The following is a 22,883-nucleotide window of genomic DNA, read 5'->3' as shown; positions in this document are numbered from 1 at the left end:
AATAAGTCGTCAATTGAGTTATCTATGTCCTCTTTGGATTTGAGAATATAAGAGTGACGCGGTTTGTACCGGCTTGTATTGAAAATAGAAAATATGGCTGAAATCTCAAGGTTGATAGATCCGCTATAAAAAGCTAGTCAATTGTCGCTGTATCTCCCACCTTCCTGCTTGAGCCTGTAACTGTTGTTCCAGTGTCTCCCCTGAAACTAGGTGAAATTTGGGGAATAGGATAGCATGTTTGCACTGTTAAAATGGAAGGGGTAGTTGCTCTTCTCCTGAGTCTTTCAAACCCTCCCTTCCCTCTATCCAGTGTAGGAACCAACCATTTTGCAGACTGGCAGGGAAATCTAGATTGCCCAGGAAGAGGTGAAGGGAGGGTGGTGGTATGAAACATTTCAACACCTAATCCCAGTATTGTAAGGTTGCACTTGTGGCCAGGCTAAGTTTAAATCACTGCATCTTTGGGGAGAGCCAAAACCATTTTCTCAAAGGGCACAGTCACATTTCTGGCTCAGGTTTTGGCCAGTGTTTGGTGTTAGGGTATGCAGTTACTTCAAGGGAAGGCACCAGCTGTGCTGCAAACAAGTAACCTCAACATCGGGAACCCCCAAGCCTTCTACCAACTTAGGCAATAACATTGTTCTGCACGGGATCCTGAGTATCCATCCCCTTTGCCCAAATAAACCAAAGTGATTGCAGCTCTCGGAAGGTGTTTTTTGGGATGACTATGGCAACGGTTTTCTATATATTGTTTATTTATAAAAATCACAGGGAAAGCAATGCATTTTTGGCACAAAAACACATAAAAAATGTAACATTGATAACAGAGCGGAGGGTATGGTCCCTTTGCAATGGGGTGAGAGGATGTGACTTGAGCACCAGATGTTGCAGGGGAAGGTGAAAACATAAACCAGGGACGAGGACAGGATAGAATGACTTAGGAATGGGATGGTGGAGAAAGTGCTAAATTAAGGATGGAGGGGCTACAGAAAAGTGCTGTAGGGTTGTGCATGAAGGGTAGGGAGAGCGAAAAAAACGGTAATGCAGTAGTGTAGAGTTTTAGGGTTCTAGGGAACAGGTTCTTCAGAAACCAACATCCGGAGGACATGCACACTTCCGCAGCACACTGCCATCCAGCAAATAGCTCCACCGGGCCATCGGGAAAATTCTGATCCACAGACATGGCATAAAACCAAAAATCTAGCCTTGAAAAGGACCCTGACGGGTCAAAACACACGTCTGTTGACCACTTGTAGACACAGAATAAACCATACTGAAGTCAAACCATAGGCAAGTGAAAAGACAATAAGAACTATGAATAGGAACTACAAGTACCACCAGGCAGTGAAGATTACCCCTGCTAATAGCGCAGGGAGTCTTGATTCTATTAAAGACAAGGAGGGGAGCATTATGCTTCATCTTCAATTTATTCCTGTCTCCAGCAGTTTCAACAATAAACACATTTTTATAATTTCCCATAATGGCGAAAAACATTATTTTATTTTACTTTTTCAACCAAAAACCACATTTCCCTTTTGTCCCAGGCTAACTGTAGTCCCCATGTCCTGGTCACATGCGCCTAGCCCTTCCTCTTCCTATTCTCTCTCTCTTCTTGAATGCTCTCAACTGCACTCCAACTTGAACTGAACTCGGAACTAGTCCAAACATGGTTTCTGTTCTTTCCAACTGTCCTGTTCTGCAATTCTTCTGCATCAAACTGGCAGTCTTGCTCTCAAACAGCTTGTGTTTCCCAAAAATCTGGCTCAACTCTTCTTCTGGTCATCTCCTAATGAAAAGATACAACCGAGCATATTAGGGAGGCGGATACACACCCTATTTTCGGGGAGAAATGTATCATGAGTACATCGTTATACATCAACATTAACTCTCCCATGTATCTAGGGCGGGAAAGTAATGCTCGCCTCCTTGTCTTTAATAGAACCAAGACTCCCTGCGCTATTAGCAGGGGTAATCAAGACGGAGGCGAGCATTATGCTTGTTCAAAGCTTGTCATCACTGTGTTTGCCACTGACTGGCCAGGCTTAAAATAGAATGTCTAAAAGTAGTATCACTGGCCCAGTCGGCGGGCACGTAGGATATCTTGCAACATAGCGCCCTGGACTAGTGCCTTTGAAGCCATCGTGCCCCTAACTGAACGCCCTCCAAACATAGCCATATCTATTCCTGCTAATTTCATCACTTCTCTCACCCATCTTGCTATGGTGGCTGTCGCTACTGCCTTGTGAGGATTTCCATGCACTATTAGCAATTGTGTCATCCCCATCAACCTCATCTCTGCTGTCCTATGCTCATATTCCTTTGTGCAGGCTGCTACACACCATTTGGGGTGTTCCTGCAGATAGGGGTAGACTATTGTCGATTAATCTGTCTTCGTTCTTCTGACTAGCGTGAAGGTTGCTTCTTCTGGTCCGTACACTTTCCTATTTACATCTAGAGCTCTGACATCTGCCACTCTCCTACATGTCACTAGGTGTAAAAGCATCGCCAGTTTCTCTGACAACTGTTTCAGTGAAAGGTATCTGTTCCCTGGCCAGCTGGCTAATAGTATCAGGACTAGGTGTCATACTTTGGCGGGTTCCTAAATCTTATTCCCTTGAGTAGTCGAACTAACACTATGTTTTCCCCTACGGGCAATCCCTCTATGGGTATGTGACCTGCTGATATTGTGGATCTGTATACTCCAATCGTTCTATATGCTTTCCCGTCTTGGAGTAGCTCTGCTAAGAAATTTAATATTTCTACTAAAGGGGCTGAAACGGGATGAAGACTTCTCCCTTTGCACCACCGTGACCATCTACTCCAAGCTGCGTCGTAGCTCCTTCTAGTCGATGGTGCCCATGACTCCGCAATGAGGCTAGCAGCCAGCGCCTAAAATTCCTGGGAGATTCCAGCGTCTCCTGCTATCGTGCACGCCTAATCAAGCGGAAGAGTCCCTCTCACTCTCAGAGGATGATACAACCCAACTGGGTCTGTGAGAAGAGTGTCTCCTGGGGGCAGTACTCTCGGATAATCGGTCACTAGCTCCATCAATGTTGGAAACCATACTTGCGACTTCCAGATCGGGGCCACCACTATCATTGTCGCCCTCTCTCTGCAAACTTTCGTTAACACCCTGTTCATCATAATAAATGGCGGGAAGGCGTAGTTCGTCTCCCCTCTCCAGTCTCGGAGTAATGCATCTACGCCTGCCGCCATCAGGTTTAGTTTCCAGCTGAAGTATCTGCTCAGTCTGGACGCAAGCAGATCTCTGCGTGCTGGTCCCCAGAGCTCTTCTGTCAAAGATGGTCTTGTCTAGCATCCAGTCGCTGGAGTCTGCTAGGTATCTAGAGTTCCAGTCCGCTACTACATTGAGCGAACCCGGGAGATACTCAGCTACTACTGAGGTCCTTGACTCTAGGCAGAAGTGTCAGAAATCCTTGGCCAGTTCTGCTAATAATTTGGATTTAGTCCCACCTAAATGATTGATGTATCTGACTGCTGATATATTGTCCATCTTCAGCAGGATACACAAATTCACTCTGTCTTTCGTAAACGCTTTGGTCGCAAATGACCTGGCTAACAGTTCTAGACAGTTGATGTGCAATTTGAGTTCTTCCGTACTCCACTTGCCCCCTGTCTCTAGCTCTCTGCATCGAGCTCCCCAGCCTGCTAGGCTGGCGTCTGATTCTATCACCAGATCGGGCCGATCGCCGAATATGGCCTTCCCGTTCTACGCGTCCATATTCTGTAGCCACCATTCTAATTCCGTCTTCAACTCCACTAGTGCACTAGTTGCAGGGCTCGATAATGTAGGGGTCCTGGGAATATTGCTTGGATCGATGCAGCTGGCAGACCCACTACTCTCGCTATCGTCCGAAGGTGTCACAGGTTTCCCCTTTTCTCACCCGTTTTCTCTGTTTTACGGAGTCCTTTGTCAGAGTTTTCTTCCGAGCAGTTCGGGTCTAGTACAAGCCCGCTCGGCCGCATTCGGATTCCAGGATTCGTTCAGCTTCTTCGTCCGGGATCTATGGAAACTCCAGGAAGCTTGGAATGGAGGCAGCACACAGAGGCGGTCTGCGCGGAACGCAGAAGAAACAGGATCAAAGAAGGTAGAAGGAAAGGAGAAGGAGGAAGGTCCGGGAACCAGGAAGCAACACAGTTCAGGAGAACGAACTACGGAGCACGTCAGGCCACAGCTATCGGTAGCGTTGAGACGCGCAGAACCGCAGGGGAGTGGCTAATTTATAGAACGTGCTGCATAGGACGTAAAGGTCGATAGACCGCATTCCGTGTATACGGCCATGTTGGGTGTACTACAGCGAGTAACCCCCGATGTGCCAGGGACCACGAAGACCAGAAAGGGCGTGATCGACGGATCATGACAGCATGCCCCCTTCTAAAACCCGTTCCACCGGGTTTATCTGGATGTATTCGGTGGAACCTTCTGAGCAATCTGGGGGAGTTCAAATTTGAGACTGGTTCCCAGGTACGTTCGCTGGGTGGATAACCTTTCCATTCCACCAGGTATTGAAGTTTGCCTCGTCTATATCGGAAATCACAAATACGAGAAACTTCATATTCCAGCTGGTCATTGACAAGCACAGGACTAGGTCTAAGAGTAGTCTGGGTAGTTTGGATGAAAGGCTTCAACAGGGATTTGTGAAAAACTGGATGTATCTTCTTCCAGGAGTCCGGGAGTTGGAGTCGAAAGGCCACAGGATTGATTATCTCTTTTATAGAGAAGGGTCCATAATACCAGGGAGCCAACTTATTCGGTCTGAGATGTCGGGGTAGAAGTTTCGAGGATAGCCATACTTTATCCGCAATGGAGTATGAAGGCCCTGGTCGTCTCCTTGAATCTGCATAGTGTTTGGTTTGGATTTGCGCTCTTTCGAGATGTTCCTTGGCTTCACTCTGAACATTTATGAGAGTTTCAATCCAGGAATCGACAGTAGGAACAGGTGTAGGGTGTGGAAGAACAGAAGGTAAAACCGAAGAATGAAATCCTTGGCTGCAGAAAAAAGGGCTGTCTTAACAGCCGAATGGTCCGAATCATTGTAAGCGAATTCGGCTACTGGTACTAAAAGTGACCAATCATCCTGGACTTTGGTAGAGAAACAACGAAGATATTGTTCAAGGGTTTGATTTACTCGTTCTGTGACACCGTTGGTTTGGGGATGACATCCTGAGGAGAGAGCTCGTTGAATCCCTAGTATCCTGCAGAGGTGTTTCCAGAACTGAGAGATATACTGGGGTCCTCTGTCCGATATGATCTTGGAAGGAAGTGCATGCATTCAGAAGACGTGTTCTAGGAAAATACCAGCAAGTTCTGAGGAGGATGGTAATTTATACAGAGGAGTAAAGTGAGCCATATGAGTGAATAGATCAATGGTGACCATGATAGTGGTATAACCTCTAGAAGGCGGCAATTCCACAATGAAGTTGGTAGCAATGATTTCCCAAGGTCTGGTTGGTGGTGTAGGCTGTAATAAGAGACCTGCTGGTTTCTGGTTATCATGTTTGCTCTGATTACAGACGGAGCAAGATTGAATATACAGTTGTACATCGGTCTTCATCTTGGGCCACCAAAATTGTCTTTGTATTAGACCGGGGGTGTTGGAAATACCACGATGACCGGAATGAAGAGTATCATGGCAGATATTTATTATTCTTTGTTGTAATTTTTGCGTAGGAATGACCAGATTGGTATCTTTGAACAAGTATCCATCCTTGACTCTCAAGTTCCATTGATTCCTTTCTGAAATTCCTTTCAAAAGTTCCGAAGTCTGAGTTTTCATACGAATCCCTTCCAGGAGGTTGTTTGCTTGAGCTACGAATATGGTATGAGGAAACATCTTGGGATACGTCCGATCTTCCGGAGGTTCATAGTCTGGACGACGAGAAAGTGCATCAGCGATTACATTTTGGGTTTCAGGGACGTGGTGAATCTGAAACTGATATTGGGCAAAAAAGAAGGCCCACCGGGCTTGGCGACTATTCCTACATTCCAGGGCTTGCAACACTTGTAGGTTTCGATGATCCGTGCGGACATGGACCAGAAATTTGGCTCTTAGAAGTAAATGACACCATTCTGTGAAGGCTTGACGGATGGCTAGCAGCTCTTTTTCTAGGACGGAGTAATGGGTTTGACTAGGAGTTAATGTCCGAGAAAGGTAGGCAATGGGATGTTCCAAGCCATCCTCGAATTGCTGTTTTAGGACGGCTCCAATGGCGTGATTGGAGGCGTCTGTCTCCACTATGAATGGTCGATTAACATCAGGCTGAGCAAGAATGGGAGCTTGTGTAAATTCAGACTTTACTGTTGGAAGGTTTTCTCTTGGGCCATGGTCCAATGGAAGGGAACATCTTTTTTCAATAAGGCAATTATTGGTTGGACAATCTCGGAAAAGGAAGGTATGAATTTCCTATAGAAATTAGCCAAGTTCAGGAAGGATTGTATCTGTTTCACCGAGGCGGGGCTAGGCCAGGATAAAATAGCCTTAACCTTGGATTGATCCATACCGATACCATCGGGAGTAAGGACAAACTCTAGGTAGTGAACAGTAGAAGTATGGAAGATGCATTTCTCGGGCTTCGCCAGGAGTTTATTTTCACGTAAGCGTTGTAATACTGCTTTCACATGTTCTTCGTGCTTGAGAGGGTCCTTTGAAAATATTAGAATATCGTCCAGATAGACAATCACAAAAAGGAACAGCATGTCCGAGAACACTTGATCCATGAAACGTTGGAACACCGCTGGGGCATTAGCAAGTCCAAAGGGCATGACTAAGTATTCAAAATGCCCAAAGGGTGTTCTAAAGGCTGTCTTCCACTCGTCATCTGCCCTGATACGAATCAAATGATAGGCGCCCCTGAGATCCAGCTTGGTGAACACAACTGCGCCTCTTACTGCCTCCAGGATGTCTGAGATCAAGGGCAACGGATAGTGGTCCTTGAGAGTACATTGATTTAGACCTCGATAATCCAGAAACGGTCAGTTCTTTTGTGTCTTTTTTAGGAACGAAGAACAGGGAGGTCCCTGATGGAGATTGAGATGGTCGTATGGTGCCATTTGCAAGATTTGTATCCAGGTATTCACGAAGGGCTTTCTTTTCAGGTTCTGATAGGATGAACATCCTTCCAAAAGGAATCACCGCGGAAGGTTCCATTTCAATAGCACAATCTTCAGGTCTGTGGGGAGGTAAGGCCTGAACAATGACAGAGGAGAAAACATCGGAATATTCCTGGTAAGCCTCCGGAACCCGGATGATGTTTGAGACTGAGATTGTGTTCTGATGAGTTGTAGGAAATCCTTTCGATGGTGTAGGATCAAGGTCTGGATGTAAGCAGTGGGACATACAAAACTCAGAACCCAGCAACAAGGATCCCGCTGCCCAATTGATATAGGGGTTGTGTCTTTGAAGCCAGGGCATTCCCAAAACCATGGGGTAATGGGCTGACTTGATGATGTCAAATCTTATCCTTTCTCGATGTTGATTTATAGCAAGCTCGATCTCCTTGGTCTGCAGGGTTATAGGTCCAGAATAAAGGGGTCTTCCATCAATTGCTTCTACAGGTTGCATGATAGTCTGGGATTCGTAAGGAATATGGTGTTTTAAAACCCATTCATGATCTATGAATACCCCCATAGCTCCACAGTCGACCAGTGCCAGGATGGGGTATATTTCTTTCTTGGATGTTGTCAAGAAGGCCTGTAAGATTACCAAGGAATTTTGTCCAGGAGAGTTCAAGGATGGAATAGAGGTGGAGCAGACATCTCTCTCCCGAACCTGCGCTCCGTTTAGGATCGGGAGCTGGCGTTTCCCAAGCGCCGTGGGGGGGCAATCGGACATTCTCTTACTAAATGTTTGTTGGATGCACAATACATACATAATCCAGTATGAATCCTTCGCATCCTCTCTTGGGGGGTAATGGGTCCACGGAAGGCCCCTAATTGCATAGGTTCAGGCTCATTGCTTGGAGTAGAAATGCCTTCTGAGCTCGAAGGGGTTCCAATGGGGTTTTTCTGGAGTGGTAACTTGGTTTTCTTTTTTTCTGCCTTTCTCTCCTGAATGCGAAAGTCAATCTGTAGAGCGAGATCCATTAGGGCTTGAAAGGAACCCGGGCGTGCCACTCTGGCTAGTTCGTCCTTGATCTCTTTGTTTAGCCCTCTTCGAAATAAAGTAAAACAAGCTTCAGAGGACCAATCCGCTTCCTTAGCCAGCTGTTTGAAGCGTGTGACATACGAGAGCAAATCCTGGGTTCCCTGATTAAAGTTGAGTAAACGTTCCTGGGCACTGTAACCTTGTTCCGGGCGTTCGAACATGGTCTTGAGGGCCTCTATAAAGCCGTCGTAGTCATCCAGGAGAGCATCACCAGAGTTAACCAATGGGGTGGCCCAGGTCAAGCCATTCCCGGAAAGATGCGAAATAATAAAGCCCACTTTATCCCAGGGCGTAGAAAAATAATAAGGCTTAAATGTAAAGTGGACCAAACAAGAATCTAGGAATCCACGAAGGCTCTTTGCTGAACCGTCGTACTTGTCAACGACTCCGCCTAGAATTACACTCTCCTTCGTGGCGGAATCACAGGATAACACCAATTGTTTTAACGCAGCGTTTTCTGCCTTTAAGTTTTGCACTTCGGTCGTCAGCTCTTGCATGCCACGCATAAGATCCTGGACGGCCGCTTCCATGTCTGTATCGAGATCGGTCAGGTGGCGTCTCAATCTGTCACAGGTTTCCCCTTTTCTCACCTGTTTTCTGTGTTTTGCAGAGTCCTTTGTCGGGGTTTTCTTCCGAGCAGTTCGGGTCTAGTTCAAGCCTGCTTGGCCGTCTTCGGATTCCAGGATTCGTTCAGCTTCTTCGTCCGGGATCTATGGAAACTCCAGGAAGCTTGGAATGGAGGCAGCACACGGAGGCGGTCTGCGCGGAACGCAGAAGAAACAGGATCAAGGAAGGTAGAAGGAAAGGAGAAGGAGGAAGGTCCGGGAACCAGAAAGCAACACAGTTCAGGAATACGAACTACGAAGCACGTCAGGCCAAAGCTATCCGTAGCGTTGAGACGCGCGGAACCGCAGGGGAGTGGCTAATTTATAGAACGTGCTGCATAGGACGTAAAGGTCGATAGACCGCGTTCCGTGTATACGGCCATGTTGGGTGTACTACAGCGAGTAACCCCCGATGTGCCAGGGATCAGGAAGACCAGAAAGGGCGTGATCGACGGATCATGACAGAATGGAGATAACGTTCTTGCTGAGGCAATTTCTTATTTCTCGCGTTATGTCTCTTATCTTCTTGGCCTGCAACTCTAGTGTGGCCATCTTGGTGTCTATAATGAACCCTAGGAATTCTTTCCTCCTCGCTGGAATCACTTCTGATTTCTCCCGAATCACTAGGAACCCTAGCAACATCAGGAGGTCGTTCACCCAGCTTGTCTGATATTGGACCGTTTCTCTGCTGCTTGCCATCAGCAGAATGTCGTCCAGATATATTATGATTTTTATCCCTTTCTCTCTGATTGCCGTGGCTATCAGCCTCATGAGTTTTGTGAATGCCCATGGTGCATAAGCTATTCCAAGTGGCATTGTCGCGAATTGCCACAATTGCCTGCCCCAGTCGAACGCTAGGAAGAGGTGATGTTCTTCTTGGACTGATATTGTGATATACACGTCCTTCAGATCCACTCTCATAAGCCAGTCGCCCTGCCTGAGGGTGTCTCTGAGCTGATGGATTCCTTCCATCTTGAAGTGGTGGTAAACCACCCAGCCGTTCATCTCTCACAGATTTAAAACGGGCCTCACTTTGTCTTTCCTGTGAGCCAGGAACATGTTGCTTATAAACTGCAGGGCTGTAGAGCAAGACTCTATTGCTCTTTTGATCGCTAAGCTTTGCAGCTCTGCCTGTAAAGTTTCCTTCTCTATCTGTGCTGAGTGCAAGGGACGAGGAGGTGGGGTTGTGTGGGTAGCTGCGTGAACTTTAGCTGCAGCCCTCTGATTGTTTGCAATACCCAGGCGTCGCTGGAAAACACGCGCCAGTTCTCCCAAAATTGTAATGTTCTCCCCCTACTGGTGGGTATGTGTGCTTACTCACCTGCGGGGAAGTTCTGTCCTCTTCCCTGTCCTCTGCCTAGCCTTCCTCTCGGGAAGCGTCCTCTTGGGGTAAAGAAGGCGTCCTACTGCCTGTTCTCCAAATATTATGCCCTGTTGTTCTGAGGCCTTCTTGTGGCTTGGTAGCAACCGGTCGCTCGGCCTCGGTACCGACCGGTCCCAGCAAAAACTCTTCCGGGGAATATTTTCTTTATTGACGCTTGCGCCTTTTCTAAGGAGGTGTAGGTTCCTACGAACCTGCCTATTTCCTCCACAAAGGTCTCCCCAAACAGTAGTCCTTGGGCTGCTTCACTGGCTTCGTAGGACGCCAGATCGCATAACTTGGGATCTATTTTAAGGAGCAGTCCTCGTCTGCGTTCAGATGAAATGGCGCAATTGGCGTTGCCCAGGAGGCATACTGATCTTTGCGCCCAGTTAGCGAGGACCTCTAGGTCCACTTCTTCCCGTGTATCTCTTGCTCGTTCGGCTAAATCCCTGATCTTTGCGAGCGGTCCCGCTAGATCGAGCACCTTTTCCTGGCAACTTCTCCAGGATCTGTCTATCCCTTTTCTAGGATCTCTGGAGGTCTTCGAAACGAAGGCCAACATCTTTGGATTGAGCACCGGTGCTTTTGCTACCTTCCCCGGTAGTTCGGGTTTGGGGCATTCTGCCCGCATTCTTTGTCTTGCCTCCTTCTCTAAGGCTTTACGCAATCTGTGGGTCATGTATTTCACGACCCTTGGTGATGGCAGCCATTCCGAGGATTTGGGGTTTCGGATGTCCCCTGGCTCGAACATGTCCGAGATTCCCTCTTCGTCTTCCGTGTTGTTGAGTTTCCTCAACCTTTTCTTCGGCAGGGGTTGCGCTTCCTCATCGTCCCCTTCATTGTTCTCATCTTGTGAGGGATGCGGGGACCCTGTAGGCTCCTCCTCAGAGTCTTGCCCATATTATCTTCCGCTGGGTAGGGGGTCGCAAGGCTCGACACTTCCGACTTCTGCATGAATGTGTCTTGCAATTTTATGAATTCGTCGGTAGCCTCAGGGGCCTTCAGTTTTGCCCCATCTGGTTGACCCGGGGGGTCAGAAGAGATCTTTCTCTTCCGAGTCTTCTTACACCACTGTGGGTCCTCTCGAGTGGCCTTGTGGATATGCTTTCATGAGGTATGGTGCTTGTCTTCTTCTGGCTCAGATATGTTTCAATGGTCTGTAGTCTTTCCTGCAGGGGTCTCACCCGATGAGCCACTTCCTCAATCAGTGAGTCTCCCAGCACTTCCTTGAAGCTATAGGCCAGATCCTCAGAGTAGGCTGCCTCTTCCTCCTCTTCGCTCCACTCGAATTCTGTCAACTTTTCTTTGATGTAATGTGCCTTAAATACCCTTTTTGGTGTAGTGGCCCGTCCACTGACTCACTGTGTGCTTTGTATGAGGCTGCACCTTTATCCTGCTGTGCAGGCTTCTGTATGGCACTCTCTCGGTGCACAATTGTGCAGCTTGTACTAGGCAGCGTGTTATGAGTGCTTTATCCCCTTTATCTAAGGGCTTTGATGTTTTGCTGCCACTCCTCAGGTGTAGGTTAAACTTTTTAATGATATTTCACTCTACGGAGTGTAAATCAGCTCTTAGTGGCCGCGCGTACACTATGAGCGCTTCTTTCCTGTTGCCGAGTGGGGGGCCCCCTCCTTTCCAAGGGTGGGGTTCCCTTCTCCTCTAATGGGCTCTCAGCTGCAACTTGCACAGTATTCGCGTGTCCCTGGGCTCACGCAAGCCTTACTCCCCCCCCCCAAAGGTGGGGCTGCTCCCAGCTACTTGCGCTGGCCGCGTGAGTTACACTCCTCCTCTCCAAGGGAGGGCATCACTCTGAGTGTGTGTGGGAAGGACGGCGAGCCCCTAATGTGCAGAGAATGCGGCACAGGGCCGCCGTCTTCTGAACTGAACCAATCTAAAGTAAATGGTATTTAAATATGTCAGGCGCTCCTATTTATTCTATTCTCTAGCGCCAAAGCCTACTGTTTGTTGCACGCGCTTCTATACATAAATATCTACCCTTCTGCCCTAACGATATCGCTAGATATGCACATATATTACACACCTAGTAATAAGCACTACTTATGTGCATGGAGAGCAGGAAAGAAGAGGGAGAGAACAGGAAGAGGAAGTACTAGGAGCATGTGACCAGGACATGTGGACTACAGTTAGCCTGGGACAAAAGGGAAATGTAGTTTTTGGTTGAAAAAGTAAAAAATAAATAAAAAGAAAATGTTTTTCCCCAGTATCGGAAATTATACAAATTGGTTTATTGTTGAAACTACTGGGGACAGGATTAAATTGAAGATGAAGCATAATGCTCGCCTCTGTCTTGACATAGAATTGGTGTTGAACATGAACTTTGAAATTAAAAGGGAATAAGAACTACAAATACCAAGAGGTATTAGCATAATACATGAACATTTGAAAAAGGCCAAGAGGGCAGACTAAAGAGAGTGAAAATCATAAGTACCAAGAAGTATTGGTCCCACAAGATGTTAGTGATTGTGAATTGAAGGACTGTTGAAAGAGAAGTCAAAGTGATCATTCAGAGGTCTACATAAATTCCTTGCAGTCTCAAAAGTCTTCGACAGTAAAAAGATATATGAGATAAAACATGGGGAAGGTAAATCCCACAAAGGAGAGACAGGCTCAAGCCGTGCAGAGGGAAGCCAGTGCAGAACTATGAGAAATTGTGTGATAAAGTGAAGCAAGACAGGCTCGAGCCCAGCAAAGGGAAGCATGTGCGGAACTGTGAGAAATTATGTGATGAAGTGAAACAAGTCAGGCTCGAGTCCGGCAGAGAGAAGCCTGTGAAGAAGGGGGAGAAATTGAGAATATATGAACTGATGATTGATGGCAAGGTGGGGGAAGCCCAAATAAATGATTGAACTACCAGAAGTTCAAAGCCTAAGATTGAACTGTTGAATTGTACCAGTAAGCCAAAGTGTACAAGACTGTCAGAACTGTGCCATCCACCCATCCTTTGTTTTTTGAGAGACTCTCTAGACCCCATGGGGTCGAATCTGGGGAAAGGAGTTGGTGCTGAAGCCATTCTGACATTTCCTTTTGAGACACTATTTTCATATTGTATCCCCTTAACACATTTTGTTATTATAAGAAGGAGGGCAAGGTTAGGTTTTCTTAGTATAGGCCTTTTTATTTTGACCAGAGTGACTTGGACATATTTGTTATTGTTTAATGGTCGTGATTACTCCCATTTTAGAGTTAGGGCCAGTTAGGAATTCTATCGTTCAAATCAAAAGTGTAAATAAAGGTTTTCAAAACGTGTATCCTTTGTGTCTGTGTCTACTGCTCGATACCATGCCTTCCCCACAGAAAGTAGGAGGGCTTTGAGGTTTGATTTAAATAGTGGCAGAGTTGTAGTAGTGCTGAGAGAGAGAGAAAGAACATTCCAGAGTAGGGCAATGAGGCGAGAGAGTGAGCGTAAATGAGAGGGAGCATAGGGGACTTGAGTGTTGGCAAGTATAGAGAGTGAAGAGAAGTGGACGGTGGCTAGACTGTTGGGGTCATCTAACAGTAAGGGGATGAGTGGGGAGGTAACGCTGTTCCAGGAAACCTGAAAGTATCTGCGGCAAAGTATGAAGCAAACCAAATGAGTGCCTTATCTCTGATGCCAAGGAGCGATAATGCAGACAGACAGTCAGAATGGTTGACAGTATGGAAGGCAGCAGAGAGGTCGAGAAGAATACAAATAGAAAGTTTAGCATGACAAGCGGAAGAGAGAAAGTTGCTGACATTGAGGGGAGCTATCTCGGTAGAATGCAGAGGTCGGAAGTCAGATTGAAGAGTGTCTTGGAGGTTGTGCGTATCAAGGAACTCAGTGAGTAGATGTAATACTACTTGCTGTAGGATTTTGGAATAGTGTGGTAGAAGAGAGACCAGGGGAAAGTTGCCATGACAGTTAGGATCTAGACCAGGTTTCTTAAGGAATTGATAGTTCCTGCTTAGCCCATTGGAAAAGGTCCCCTCCTCCTGGTTTGTATGAGTTCAGTGATGCTGCATTGGTAGAGAAGTTGATGGGACATTGTTAAAATGATGACCAAATATTTTAGGGTATCCGATTTCTAGAGAAACTCATATCTAAGTTTCAGAGTTTCAACCATTGATGTTGGTTTTGTGATGTTAAGTATGGGATTTTGTGTAATTAATCTTAAAGCCTGAGACTTGGCAAACATTATTTGGAAGGGATACTATGTTAAGTAAGGTTGAGGCAGAGTTGTGCCTGAAGAAAAGAAGAACATCTGCATATAACACCTCTTTATGTTGTGATCATCACAGGTCGATCCACTGTAAATCTGCTGAGTGGCGCACTTGTTGGGTGAGAGGCTCCATGAAATGTTTGCATTTCTTGATGGCTTATCACCCCCCAGGGTCCTACTCTGCTTTCCCAACCCTGTTTCCCGATCTGGTTGCCTCCTGTCAAATCAGGTTTTCAAATATAATCATAGCGGGCGATTTTAATATTAGATACAATGCCCCTCTTATCCCCACTCTGGCCCAGTTTTTCGACTCCATGACAGATTTTGGTTTCCAGCAGGGGGTACTTGAAGCTACCCATGCTCTGGGTGGCATCCTCGAGTTTATCTTCTCTACGGAATCCGCCATTTCTGTGGCTCCAGCTATACAAGTATTGTGGTCAGACCACTATATGATACCCATTTAGGGCTGTTATATTACTGCTCGAGCCATTGCTATGAAACGCAACAGGCGTACCGTCAACCTTCCACATATGGCATCTTTTATTAATAGGGAACGTCAGAATCTAGCATAACTTGACCTATCCTCTCTATCGAAGATCTTGCATGAGGCTGCCGACTTAGTGGCACCCCTGAAACCAACTCGCCTAAAAAAAACACTGCTCTGCTCCATGATTCTCAAAATAACTTAGAGCAGCTCGCCTGAAGCTAAGACAATCGGAGCATACATGGCGCTCTGCCTATAATTCTGAAGGTAAGCTGGCCTATTGCCTACTCACCAGAAAGTATCATCTACTCATCTGGGCTGCCAAACAAGCCTTCTTTACCTCCATAGTGGAATCAGCACTTTGCCAATCCAAAGACTTATTCTCAGTAGTCAAGTCATTCTCATCATCTACTCGTTTTTCACTGACGGTGACTCCCACTCAACATTTGTGCAATTAGCTGAGTGAGATTTTTGCTACTAAGATTACAGACATCTGCAACTTCATTGCCTCCATTGGCTCCAGGGAAACGGCAAATAAAAGCGGGGAGAGTGGACAGCATGGGTGGTTCCACGGCCAAGAAGTATGCAGGCTGAAAGTGCCCTATTTTTTATTTTTTTTATTTCATACAGTTTATACAAACTTTTGAAATATAAAACTCATAAGAAGAAAAAGAAAAGGAAAGCTTACATCTAAAACAGTTTTTTTTTATTGTCTTCTAAAATCATCTTACTTTCAACTAATCTAAACCGTATTTACTCATCATTGTTTTGAACATATCTCATTCTCCATCATCTTTTGTAGCTGTTCCAAGAACCTCATTAGAGCTAAAGTCAGAGTTTTGCAGTCACTGTTATGCATTTGATGCCACCAATCATCGGCACTATATGTCGAGCATTTGTTAAACTCTTTCCCCAAATATGTTGTTTTTAAATTCCTTAGACTGGTCAATAAAGGACTAGATGTTTTAGATCTTCCTCATTTTGTCTACAGAATCTGCAATTTAAATTTTCAGGTTGGATCAAACGTCTTTGTCTCAAGATTTCTTTAGATTCGTAAAGATTTAATCTGAATTTCAGATAGAGCTTTCTCAGGCGTTTACATGGGCAGATGACCATGTATTTTGGTGTACTATTGAGACTTTTGGCTTCCGCAGGAAAGTTTTTCATACATGTATGTTTTTATCTTTTTTCTGAGGTTTCGATCCAATCAAGTTGCAGCAATTTCTTCTTTACTGCATTTTTGTTGGACCACAGAGTTTTTTCATCCGTAGCCAGTTGTTTCATGATGTCTTCACACTATTGTCTCCACATTGTTAGAATTGACTTGTTCTTTTGTTTATTTCAGTCAATTAGAGCTTCGAATGGTGGTAAATCAGCTTCTTCCAGAGTCTTCCTATATAAGCTTAATTTGTTCCACATTATTCTGGCATTTAAAGTGGATAAACCAAATTCATACAATATACATGCTGTAGGGCAGCTTTGGGGCAACTGAAGTATCTTCTTCCAAAACATGCTTTCACATCTGGTCCAAGTCTGAGATGAACATCCCAAGTTGCTTTCTGCTCCAAAGGTTGTGATTGGAACGACCTTACTCTTGTAGAACTTTATTGTTGGTGTATGAGAACATTTCCCATATTATTTTTGCAAGATCATACCTTGTGTTGTTAGCTGTTTACAATTGCTTGCAATCTTTTTCATCATTGGGTCATCGTTTATACTTGAATTTATAAACGTGCCCAAGTAGCGAGTGTATGGTACTTTATTCAAAACTTCCGCTCCCTATGTCCATCTCAACTTATTTGTCTTAGGGCGACCACCCTTTTTGTTTTCGAGGATGAGGATTTCCGATTTGGCAACATTGATCTCCAGCCCTAGATCTTCAAAAAAGCTCTTTAATGCGGTAAGTTTTCTTTGGAGACCAATGGGTGTCAAGTCAAGGCGCACCATATCATCGGCATAGAGGATCCAGCTGAAGTGTATCCCATTTAGTTTTGGTGGGAACGACACTACACCATCTAGAGCTGAACCAACATCTGAGATGTAGAAATTAAAGAGTGTCGCTCCTAGGGGGCATCCTTGTTTTACCCCCCTTTCTGTTCGAATGGGTTTTGTTAAGTGACCATCACTGTCTAAGCGAATCTGTATATGTGTTCCAGAATGCATTTCTTTTATGGCCTTTATAAGGCTGTGTGGACAGCCTCTCGCTTTTAACTTCGACCATAATGTTTCCCGGTCTACTCCATCAAACGCATTGGCTAAATCTATAAATGCCAAATAGACTTTATGGCCTGATTTAATGGCGTCTATTTTGAGCAGGTTCAAGATGAATAGATTTAGACTGCAGCCCACACCTTTAATGAAGCCTGGTCTGTCGTACATCAAATATCTTGTTGGTTCTTATCCATCTCGTTAATTGACTTGCAAAGACTTTCCCTACCACATCCAGCAAGGCTATGGGCCGATAATTTGCTGGATTGGTGAGGATGCCTTTTTTATAAAGAGGAACAATAATTCCTAGTTTCCAAGTTGTTGGAATCCGGCCCTCCTTTATTATATTCTGGAAAAGGGTATCACAAAAGTCTGTCCATTCATCAATGTTGTCTTTGAGCATGGCATTCGAAAGCCCATCTGGGCCCGCTACTCTTGAGGAACTGCACTTTTGAATACAGTTCCGAATGTCATCACGCTCAATGGACAGTTCCCATGGTTGGCTTACATTCAGGATTGGGTTTGATGTTCCTTTTTCTTTCTTAAATAGTTGACTATAATGATTTATCCACTGGTTTCCGTTCACCATATTTGTTAAGACAGCATTTTGGGGATTCTCCAGTTCATTAACTAGGGACCAGAAGCTTCTTTGGTTTCTTTGGTTCATCGCCTCCAGGATTACTTCTACATCTCTTTGTTCAAGCAACAATCTATGTGCGTTAACCCAATTATTGTATTTGTTCTTCACTTTTCTTATCTCGGCCATTTGTTCTGTATTAACTGCGTCGCCGATTCTTCTTGGATCTTTTCTCACTTCCCTTTTTTTTTGGGTAACTTGAGGATCAAAGTTGTGTCTCTGGAAGGTCGGTTTATTGTGGTCTTTTTTTTTGTTCTATATAATTCAAGCAAAAGTTGATATTCTATGGGCTCTGAGTTTTTTAGCCCGACTTTCGGTCTTATTTTTTCAGCTATGGAAGTTATATCACGAGATCTTAGGCGTATACGTTTATGGCCTGGTTCCAAGGATATGTGCTGTTTCCATTGCGGCAGTAGTTGTAGCTTTGTTTGTTTCCAATTAATTGTGACTACGTTGTGATCACTTTGTGGAGACTGTGTTGTCATGACCCATAGAACTTGCCCCTTCTGGACTTCCTGGTCCTTATCACGCCGGGGCTTGTATTCTTTGTTGCTCCCAACATGGCCGCAACAAGCGACTTGCCTCGCACCAGCTTTCAGGTCGCACACGGCACGTTCTATAAATTGGCCATGCCCCCGCGGCCCCGCGCGTCTCAACGCTATCATTAGGTAGTGACTTGACGTGTGTGTGCTGTTCGGCGAATCCACTAATCCTAGATCCTGGTTCCTTCTTCCTTCCTTCACCCCTTCCCTCTAATCTGCTCCTGGAATCCCCATTCTTGTGACCGCTACCTATTTTCCTGGACATCCTGGAACAGCGGTCTTCCTGGAACTCTGAACGCGCTCTGCAGCCGGACGAGACTCGAGCGAGCCTATACAAGACCCGATCCGTCCACAAGAGGAATCCTCCCACGGAACAGAGCAAGAAGCGATCCCAGGTGAGACGGGGGGAGATTTACGACATGTGTGACCTTGAGTAACATAATCTCTTGAGCCATAGTTTCCGATATGAAGAAATAATCTAATATTGAATTTTGGGAGCCTCTTTCCCAGGTCACCTTTGGCGGAATGTCACCCATTGTGGCTCCATTCATCATTGTCAAATTTCGGCGGACATTTCTCCAAGCCAGATTTCACTTTTTTGGTTCTCCTTATGTTTTGATCCCTTTTTAGGCACAGCAGCTTCATGTTAAAGTCACCACACATGACTATTTGTGGATCCACATTATTTGTCAGAATATTATCGATGGTATCCAGAAGTTCATTTTCAAACATTGAGTGGCCAGCTATATTCGTGTTCCAGTAAATATTTAGTAAATGAACAATTGTTTGTTTTTTCCTAATGCAATCTGTTGCTTCTAACCTTGCATATTGAATATGCAACGATATGTTTTGAAAGTGCCCTATTAACATTTTAATGCATGTGGAAGGATGGACAGAATTGGCAAAATACATATGCAATACATTTGGGTCAGGAGACAAAATGGGCTTGCACCTTTTTCAAGAACCTCCAGTCAATCCGATCATATGCCTTCTCTGCATCTATCGATAGTAGGGCAAGCGACTTAATGTGGTGATTCGAATGATGACTCACATCAATTGCTCTGTGGATTGTTAAGCAATCAAAATAAAGTACACAAAAGTAATCCAGAGACAAGTATACATTGTGCAAGAACAACACAGCTCGATTAACCCCTAACAGCTGGGAGAATACGTTCAAACAGTCCTGTGACTGAATTGGGTGAAGAAGTTCTCAGCTTTGCCCACTGCTGACACACTATTTATACAGCAAAACATTAATTACATTTTGTGCCCATGCATTGAGGTCATTCTATTGGATAAAACATTTCCTGTAACAAAACCCTGTAACACCCTGTAATGCTTGAGCATACATATGGCGCTGGTGTGCAGTGCACTCTGGGGCACTCAGAGCCATAATGGATATTTGCTCCATGCCTCAGTGAAAGCTTCACTGGCTGTGAGCTGTACACAGATTTTCAGCATCGTTAGCATTGTTTTACTGGAAAAATATGTTTTCAAAGTTATTCGTTGCTTTTGTTGGTTTGCATGGCTCATCAAAGGATGTAGTGCTCGCAAAGACTGGCATACACAGGTGCAGGCTGGTACCTGATAAGTTTGCTATGGGCACTGTCAAAGTTGAGGATGAGTTACAGAGTTGTTTTCTTTGCTGTTTTGATAAAGGGAAGAGCTCTGCTCCTTGGGGTTGCTGTAGGTCACTCCGGCCAGGGACAAGCCGTCAACCACCAATGCGCAGATGCTCAGGCTAGAAGGTTTGAGAAAATGCCACCCCGCCTTTGCGGAGTGCTTATAATGCGAAACTCTGGAAAGGTCAGGCAGAAAGCAAAGTCCTCAGTCAGAGGGGGGACGTTTCGCTTCGAGCCTGTTGGTTGCTGTGCTCTGTGCCTGCCTGTGTTCCGGGGCTTTCCAGCCGCCTCTGGCAAGATGAGGTATCAAGTTGCAACAACGGTGATGTATTCTCTTTAGATTACTATCTTTTCTGTGATTTATTCCTGTTGCAGTTTATTCCTTTATGTATACTTTTTATGAATAAATAGCCGTATAAAAGCTAACTTATCCTGTAACTGCTTGTGTGTGTGTGAATCATTGCTTACCTGTGTTCAAGGTTTGCCCTTCAGTGTACTGGTGATAAAAAAGATATATGTCTGTCCGTGTACTTTATGACAGGCAATGCATGTGGTGCTGTGAGCAGGATGCTTTGTGATGAGGAATTCCAAGTATCCGAGAAACTGTGCTTGAACGCTGGTATGCAAGATATATAGTGCAAGTGAAATTTTGTTTGCGTTTGGCAGTGAGAGTCAGGCTGCCTTAATCAGTGTTTTCTGTGTGCGCCTTGCACGAGTGAAGGAGTGACTGTAACATAAGAGGTTTGTAAATCATTGTAAAAATGAATAGTTTGTTTAAAAGAAAAGGGGCTTCCGCTGGCGAAGAAAGTCCCGAAGTCATGATTCCAGGGTGGGCCAAGAGTCCATATGATAAATTGGCACAAGCATGGGCATGTGGTGCAGGCTTGACTGAGCCATGGGATGAGAGTTTAGGGGATGCAAGCCCTGCAGAGGTGCTTTACAGCAGGTTTCAGTCGAGAAGTGTTCAGCTTTATTTCTTACATTCTTATAGAAAGCTACACCAGTGGAATGTGGAGTTGAAAGAGGATATTGTACAGCTGGAAAAAGAGTTTGCCGCAGAAAGACAGATTGCGTTAATGCAGCAATTGCAAATGAAGCTTTTTAAGGACAAGGCTGATAGATATTAGACCGTAGCAGAGAGGGCAGCAGTCAGAGTTGCCCGATATAAATATAGAAAGAGATGAGGGGGTCAATTAAAGGAAAGTAGCAGCTGTAATTGCCACAGCAGGCATAGACTGGGACTCCGACACGTGGAATGTAGACATCTTTAACTCCACCGGCTCCAAGAGCACCTCGGAGAGAGAGGCAAAAATCTAAGTCAGAACCTAATTAAAAGACAGTGACAGCTAAGCCAGCTACGAGACGCCGTGCTGGACCTCATCTGCATAATCCTGGGGGAGGAGTTGTAGATTTAACCACGCTGGAAAATTACACTCAACAGGATGAATGGTGAGGCTGTTTGACGGAGGGGCAGCAAGGTTATTGGTAGATGCGACGGATTCTGTGTGCTTCCTGCCTTTGTCGAATGACACCAATGTACAGAAGGTATTAAGGGCAGGGCCACCCCCTGAAGCTAATGGTCAGGCTTTGCAGGCGTCTTTGTTGCACATAGCAGCCCAAGGGTGTAACCGCAAGTATCCCATTACTACAAACTGGCCTAGTGAGAAAAAGAGGTGGTATGATTTGAAAGAAGCGATTCAAAAGATCAGAGAGAACACCATGAAGGAGGCAATTCATGTAGATGGGCCAGGGCACATGGGGGTAGTGCCCCTTTCATTTTCAACCAGAAATATGGTGATAAGAACTGTCCCACCCGCATACAAAAGTGTTATCTTGACATTGCTTTTAGGTATGACAGGAAAACCCACTGATGAAGTAAGTAGTGGATGCCATCCGGCAACTGGCAGACTTGGGGGATTTTGACAAAAGTGAAGATAAGCCACGAGAGAGAGAGGGGCATAGTGAAAGGAGAACTAAAGGTAGGAGGCAAGAAAGTAGAGACTCCAGAGTGTCCAGAAAGGATATGTTTTTGGCCTTGTTGAAAGATGGTGTGCCACGAGAAGAAATTGATGGCATTGAAACAAGGGCGATGTACGAACTATACAAAAAGAGAGGGCTTGCAGCGAAAGAGCACTATAAACAGGTAAAGAGACAGATGGTGACTAAGTCACAACACGGCACCTCACCTTCAGCTCCTCCAGAGGAGGAACAGGAATAAGGGTCTATGGGGATCCCTTCCCCGTACCAGCCAACATATGCTGATAATATGCTGATTTGAGGGAGGTGGTGAGTGCCATGTTGGAGTTAGAGTCAGAGTCGGGATACACTCATTAAAAATTTGACTAGGATTAGGGCCAAGCTCCGGCAGCGTCTACTCGCATAATAGTTGATAGGCGACCTCATGTTAATGTTAATATTTTTTGAGGGCCTGGAAATGCACAAGAGGTGTGAGCATTGATTGATACCGGGGCAGAGGCCTCTTTGATTGATGGAAATCTGACACGATTTGAAGGTAGGCACTTTACCATTACAGGGCTAGGGGGGAAGTAAACCCCCGCAGTACAAACAGGAGTGGAGATGAAAATTGGAAATTTGACAAGGCAGAAATATCAAGTGTTGATTGTCCCGATACCTGAGTACATAATCGGGTTAGACATTTTGGAAGGATTGATCCTGGGACTTGGAGGTAAATCCTATCAGTTTGGAGTGAGTGCATTGACTTGTACACCAGTTACCGTAGGAAAATTCAAAATGCCCTCAGTGCATGTGCCTTTGGCAACCAAGCGAGTAGCGATGAAGCAACACCTCATTCCTGGGGGCATAAGGACATTTCAGACACCATCAAAGGGTATGTAGAGGCGGGAGTGTTACGCCCTGTTACTGCAGCGTGGAATAATCTCGTTTGGCCTCTGAAAAAGGGGGATGGAAGCTGGAGGATGACTGTGGATTATCGCGAGTTGAATAAACACACTCCTCTTTAAGTGCCTGCAGTCCCAGATGCCATTACTTTGATTGAGAATGTCTAAAAGTTTGAGGGCAGCTCGTATGCAGTGGTAGA

This window comes from Ambystoma mexicanum, chromosome 9, assembly GCF_040938575.1.
Source record: "Ambystoma mexicanum isolate Mex_15411 chromosome 9, UKY_AmexF1_1, whole genome shotgun sequence".
In the NCBI taxonomy this organism is placed as follows: Eukaryota; Metazoa; Chordata; class Amphibia; order Caudata; family Ambystomatidae; genus Ambystoma; species Ambystoma mexicanum.
Note: the sequence above shows the minus strand (reverse complement) of the source record.